We start from the raw sequence: 6681 nt of genomic DNA on the forward strand, positions 1-6681 counted from the left end.
TAGAGCTCCAAGGAGATTATGTTGAAAAATAAAAAAAAATTTACCCAAAAAAAATTGTTTTTATACTTCATTCTAAGGAGTTATTGAACTACCCTCGTATCAAAAATATTTTCATTTTAAAGGCTTTAACTTTGCAATAAATAGAAATTGTAATTCGCATATGAAATACAGGAGTTCCTGATTCGAACCGAGGCTAGAATAAATTTTGTTTTTGTTTTCTAAAAACAAACACCAGGACAAAAAACTTAAGAACCCAAATTAATTTACTGTTTAAAAATTTATCTGAAAAAAGTATTCACATTTTTAAATTCATTTTTTAAATAATAAAACGCATACATCTGCCCCAGAATATTTTAAATTGTATAATTTATAATATTCGATATTTCTAGATTTTCATGATTCCAATGATTATATTATTATTGAATATTTAATCATTTCTTAACAACAATTAAGTGTTTGAAAATATTAATTTCATCAAATTAGAGATTCCACAAATTTATATTTTCCAAATTCAATTACATCTCTTGAATTCGAAATTTGATCTCGGCTTATCATTGTCAATGAATATGGTAAAAATTCCCTGATTTCTCTAATTTCAGAATTGCAATCAATTTAGAGCATACATCAATAACTGCATTTATATGATTTTATCATTAATCGATTATTATTCCAAAATTTAATATCTCGTCAGACTGTTCAGATTTATATCAGACTTAATGGAAAAAATAATGAATTGGACTTTGATAAGGAAAATTATAAAAGAAATCATAAACTTTTTAACTAATTTAACTCGTGACGAGCCTTCAGTTGTATCAAGGCGCTATTTAAGCAATGTTGCTAAACTCTTGAGACTTGATAAGCCTTCCCTTCATGCCACCTTGAACTGACAGTGACCTCCAATTTCGGCAAAATAATTCTTAAACGACCCTGTGAAATAGCCATTTTTTCTCACTCATAATTTATGTATATTATCTGCTTTATCATAGTCAGGAAGAAGAGATATAATGAACAAGTCTCGTGGAAATGTGATTAAATTTGAATCTGATTAGAAAGTCAAGGCAGGTGTATCCAGTCTTTGGTAAAATAGTGTTCTGATTTTAAATCGCTTATTTCTAACAGAAATTGAGAAATTTCTTCGTTTTAAATTAATAAATATATAAGTTTCTAGCATGCAAATAATCACGAGTCGAGTTTAAGTTCGACTCAAAATATTTCAAATTTTAATGCTTTTAATATGAAGACTTTGAAATATTTATAATTCTCAGGCCTTAAAATTGGGATCTTTCCGTATTTCATAAAAAGATATTTGAAAATGTTATAAATTTTAAATTTCGAAACCTTTTTAACTTGGACGATTTTTTAATTAAACACCTTCAATTATTTATTTTTTCAATCTGAAGCCTTCAAATAAAAAGCAATTAGAAAAAAAATGTTTAATCAAAGAACTTTTTTATATTGTAAATATATCCAAATGCGTTTAAAGCGTGTGAACTTCGTGATTCCCAAGCTTCCCAAGCATAAATATTGTAAGTCATTCAAATATAAGTTCTACCAATTGAAATGTCTTATCTGAATAAGGTTTGACTTCTTTTAATTTAAAGAAGTAATTAAGATTATAAATGCCGTATTAATTGGGAAGTATAACTTCACTTTTAAAATTAAAGCCATTTTAATTGGGATGATCTTAATTAAAATGTGTTCTACTTTGAAAGCATTAATCAAAATCTATTTTGTTATCATTTAAAGACCTGAAAATTTAAAGGACTTATAATTTGTTCTGTTTCAAAATGATTCAAACCATTAATTAAGTATAAAATGTTGAAAACTCAATCCTTAACAAATAGAAGTCTTTTAAATTTTCTGATTTTAATTTATAAGCTTCTAATTCTGAAAAAACGATGGACAATTATTCATGGAATTTTAGTACGGAAATGTTCCCTCCTCATAAAATATACTCTAACTAAAAATTCGTTATCTAAATGATAACCGCAATCTATCAGCTGTAAAAAAATTGTATTGCAAAGTTTTCTGATTTTTTATCAACTGATTTTATCTTCCATTGAGTGTATCAATTGAATATCAATGACTAAAGCAATATTTCCTTTCTTTAGAAAAATAGTGTTCTGATTTAAACTGCTAATTTCTAGTAGAAATGGAGAAATCTCTCGCACTTGAAATTGATGAAATATTCGAGATTCTGAGTTTCAGAATGGAATAATTTCCGTTCTAATTCATTTCAAACTTATAGGTTTTAAAATTCAGGACTCTTTTAATTTTAGGTTCACATATAATTTTATGTTTTATTTATAATCATAGGTAAAAATTTAGCCTCTTGATAAAATTAAAATAAAACTGATAATGACAATCTTCTATGATTTAATTTGAGATAAAAATATATAATTACTGAAAGAACTTAATTGATTAATATCCACATGAAACGAATATCTAAAATTCCATTTGTTTAGTGAATTATTAAAATTTGAGATTGATAATATATTGAAGATTATTTTTAAATTTAAAGTTTAAATGAGATTGGACTTGATACTTCAAATGGTTTCACTTTAAAGTTTATTGCTTTTCAGTACCAAATTTGTTGCTTCAGTTCTGAGACATTAATTATCTATAAAGAAAGATTTTAAACTAATTTTTTAAAATTCTTTTTTAGCTCTCGAATTAATAATATATCTTCATGTTTCAATATTTTAAAATTACAGATAAAAATTACGGATATTTTCCTTGAGAATGAAATGCCAAGAAACAAAAAATTAAATCTAAATAATAATATCAATCTTTCTTATTTGGAAAAACAGCAAAATATATTGTTTTTAAATTGAATTCTGCAAATCCTAATTTTTTATATACGAAGATTTTCAAATTTATATTCTTTTCAATTTAGAAGATCCCAATTCAAGTGCTTTTAGCTTTTAATAGTCCGGGAGCTGGCGACAATTCTATAGACGTAATTTTAGTTCTCACAAAAATGTCAGATTCTTTTGTTTTCATAGTCAACAATTCGAATATCGTTGACTGGCTAGTAGCTGTTGGTGCATTTTGCAAAAATTTATCGTTAAACTGATCAAAACTTGGAGTGTAAAGATGTCATTTTAGTACTCTTGAAACCCATTGTGAATGATTGTTTAAATTCTAAGAACTAACGAAAAATTTGATTGGCAGCTTCTCGGTGGTGCCAAAGTTGACTGGCAGACTATCAAATATGTCAAAAATTCGAGTGGAAAGACGTCATTTTAGTACTCTTGAATCCCATCGGGGATGATTGATTAGGTGAAAACAACTCAGGAGCTGCCAGTCCAACTTCTTGTTAGTTTTGAGCATTCAAACAATCAATCCCAGTGGGTTTCAAGAGTATTAAAATGACGTTTTTTTACTCAAATTTTTGAACTGTTTGACAGCATGCCAGTCAACTTTGGCACCACTCAGGAGCTGCCAGTCAAGCTTCTTGTTAGTCAAAATTTCATGTCAAAAATTCGAGTGAAAAACGACATTTTAGTACTTTTGAAACCCATTGGGAATGATTGTTTGAATGCTAAGAACTAACAAAAAATTCCACTGGCAGCTCCTCAGTAGTGCCAAAGTTGACTGACACGCTATCAAGCATATAAAAAATGACAGGATAAAACCACAGAAACAAACTGACGCAATGCGGTCGCAAAAAAATAAAAACATACTTTTTTGTGAAGCACCCTTATGTGTTGTAGGCCGTATAAAACCTTTTTTTTTAAAGATTTTACGAACTTATTATTAATTATTTATATACTACTTATTTATTAACTCAAATAAAACACTATTTGAAGGCGCCTTCAAACTTTTCACGGTATAATGTTCTGACTGGAAGGCTGTCAAACATGTCAAAATTTCCAGTGAAGAAGCGTCATTTTAGAACTCTTGATACTTATTGGGAATACTAAAATGAGTACTAAAATTACGGTTCTAATTTTCATCCTGTCATTTTTTATATGCTTGACATATAAAAGGACATATAAAGTCTGCCAGTCAACTCGGCACCACTGAGAAGCTGCCAGTCAAATTTTTTGTTGGTTCTTAGCATTCAAACAACCATTCCCAATGCGTTTCAAGAGTACTAAAATGACGTTTCTTCACTCGATTTTTTGACATGTTTGACAGCCTTCCAATCAACATGACGCCTGCCAGTCAACGTTGGCACCATCCAGGAGCTGTCAGTCAACATTTTTTTTAGTTGTTTTCACCTAAACAATCCTCCCCGATGGGATTTAAGAGTACTAAAATGACGTCTTTCCACTCGAATTTTTGAGACGTTTGACAACCGCCAGTCAACTTTGGCTCCACCGAGAAGCTGCCAGCCAAATTTTTTGTTTGTTCTTAGCATTCTAACAATCATTTGCAATAGTTTCAAGAGTACTAAAATGACGTCTTTTTACTCGAATTTTTGATCAGTTTAACGATAAATTGTTGCAAAACGCACCAACAGCTGCTAGCTCACGAAGGAATAATAAGGAGACCCAACTGCCAGTGGGAAGCCAGTTGAAATTGGCAATAGAAACATTACCGTAAGTGGTAGGCACAATACAGGAAGATCATAAATTTTCGTGCGCAGGTGCGCAATTGTCCTCTTCCTGTACATGGAAAAGTGTGTGAGTGAGTTATTTTGTCAAATTGACGTAAGTTAGAGAGGTTATGTTCTTTTGTTGATCAGCATACGAAAGATACACGAAATAAATGTATAAGCAGTATTTTCGGTAATTGTTATAAGGTGACTCAGTTTAGAAATTGGTAAATTACGTATTTATAAGAATGTATATAATATAATCAGCACGGATAATTACAAATAATGTGATATTATAATGAAGCGCCCTACTGATAGAAATCTCAAGAGTATATGCTAAAGATTCTCAAGGCTCTGCGAAGCTCTGAGAAATTCTCCGCAGGCACTTAGATATATTTAAAGGTCCAGGTAGCTCGTTTAAATGTTTTAATGGCTTTACAATGTCCTTTCCGAAATTGAAATAAAAATATGATCATAAAAAACAAGCAGAGAGGCTGAAATAAGAATTCGATCATAAATAGCAAACAGATAGGGTATATCAACAGAGTAGCTGACACTCAAGGGTCCTTTGATAAGCTTTCGGATTAAAATTTGGAAATAGACTTTTTTAAATTTCATAGTTAACAGTGAGGGCTTTAAAAAGGCGAAGTGTACTCGCCTTCTTCGGCGTGTAACTTGCACCTCAACCAGACACTTGACACCTCATGGCTTAAAACTAAACATTTTTGCCACCTTCACCAAAACAAACAAACAGAACCTCTCTAACTTACGTCAATTTAACAAACTTTCTCACTTGCACACTTTTCCATGTATACGAAGAGGACAACTGCTCATCTGCGCACGAAAATTTAAGATCTTCCTGTAATGTGCATACCACTTACGGTAATGTTTCTATTGCCAAGTGGGGAAACGGAGTTAGGTCTCCTTATTATTCCTTCGTCTGCTACCCAGTCAACGAGTTTCGAACTGTTGACTATGAAAACAAAAGAATCTGAAATTTTTGTGACTACTAAAATGACGTCCATAGAATTGTTGCGAGCTCCCGGACTATAAGCTTTGAAAATTAAAATCATTTCAATTTGGAAGATTCTGAGCTTCAGAATCGAATATTTTCCGTTTTATTTCTTTCGACACTTGCAGGCTTTCAAATTCTAACTCTGATTATTTTAAGTTCAAATACAATTTTTTAAAGTACAAATTGAGGCTCTGAATAAAATTCAAATGAAATTGATGGTGTGAATCTTCATTATCTTGATTTTTTAAATCTAAAATCCTAATGTAATTATAATATTCTTATTATCTCTGATTGAGTTGAAAATAAATATAAAACTTTATGATCAATAAAGGAACTTCATTAATTAAATCCCCTATAGAATGAATATGTTGAATTCAATTTATAAAATGAATTATTAACATGCGGGATTAATAAAATATAGAAGAATTGTTTTAAATTTCAAGTTTATATTAGATTCTAATTGAGAATACCAACGCTATTGACGTTATTTTGGTCATTTGTTACTTTGATAAATTTTCTACATTTTGGAGTAAATGGATTAAAACCTTTTGCAAAACTTCTGGCTTGTCCAAAAGTAAAATATCAGGCGGGCAGACCAAAAAAACTTGTATTTTTTTAAATGCAAAATTTTTTTTCGGCTTTTCCAAAGAATTGTAATCACTTTATACTCACTGGCATACATTTGTTTTCTTCAAAAAATTGTATTTTTCTAAAAAAATGTTTCATTTCAAATTATTTTTCAACTCAAATTTAAAACACTAAAGTATAAGAAGAAATATGTTCCATTTACAAAAATGTGGATCGATCAAAAATTTGATTATTATTGCATACTAAGGGGACGTCTACATATTACGTAACGCGCCGGGGGGGAGGGGGTCATCAACTGCGTTACGTAACGTCGATTTAATGATTTTATGCGATAATCGATTCAAATTTTAGCGCGGCTTTTATTAGGTTTATGTTGGCAATGAGTTGTGTTGATATTGGCAGCGCTGCTTATGCGGTGCATTGTGAGAGAGAAACAAACGACTGTGATTAATATTCTATAAGTGATATTAGAATGCGCACTGTTTGAAACGCTGTAAAATATCAAAATCAAGATTTGCTACGTTACCGGGGGGGG

General features: G+C 30.4%; 1 protein-coding gene across 3 annotated transcripts in view; it reads right to left on the reverse strand.

Moving 5' to 3' along the window:
- Positions 1-6681, reverse strand: part of LOC117180233 (monocarboxylate transporter 10-like) — a 61290-nt gene that overhangs the window by 27807 nt on the left and 26802 nt on the right. The window lies entirely within an intron of this gene.

Source organism: Belonocnema kinseyi, chromosome 9 (genome assembly GCF_010883055.1).
Source record: "Belonocnema kinseyi isolate 2016_QV_RU_SX_M_011 chromosome 9, B_treatae_v1, whole genome shotgun sequence".
NCBI lineage: Eukaryota > Metazoa > Arthropoda > Insecta > Hymenoptera > Cynipidae > Belonocnema > Belonocnema kinseyi.